Here is a 585-nt window from a genome sequence, read left to right as displayed (position 1 = left end):
TATATATATATATATATATATATATATATTGTTATTTTTTTACACCTGGACATTTCTCTTTCAACCACTGATGGATTGTTAATTGTAGAATTTTAATATATAGTCATTGTGTTTGTTATTCTCATTATTTTTCAGCATTTTTGTAACTACATTGTTATCCTGGATGATTCTTAAATCTTTATATTTCGCTAAAATATCTCTCTCTGCACTAGAAAAAACCCCCGTTGAAACATATTCTACAGCACTCTTTACCTACCCCATTGTCTCCCGGTGGATCAGCAGAAGGTTTACGGACTTACATCACTAAAACCCTGGTTTCAGTTCCCCGTGGGTAGAGCGTAGACAGCCAATTGGGTAGCTTTGCGCTAGCAAAAAACAACAACAACCTCCGCACTCGAGGTAGTAGAGAAAGGAAGAAAGTGCTATAAGAACTAGTAACCTTTTGCTTCAAATAGACATCAGAAGGTTAACCTCTCAAGCTTCAGGTAATTAAAAAGTTTGTCACTGAGGTCAAGCTTGAAAAAAAAAAAGTAAACATAACAGCCAATAGGTGGAGTAGCTTCATTGTAGGATATAATATCACAA

The sequence above is a fragment of the Limulus polyphemus genome, unplaced genomic scaffold (assembly GCF_000517525.1).
Source record: "Limulus polyphemus unplaced genomic scaffold, Limulus_polyphemus-2.1.2 Scaffold132, whole genome shotgun sequence".
Classification (NCBI taxonomy): domain Eukaryota; kingdom Metazoa; phylum Arthropoda; class Merostomata; order Xiphosura; family Limulidae; genus Limulus; species Limulus polyphemus.
The sequence above is the reverse complement of the archived record's forward strand: the minus strand, read 5'-3'. Positions refer to the sequence as shown.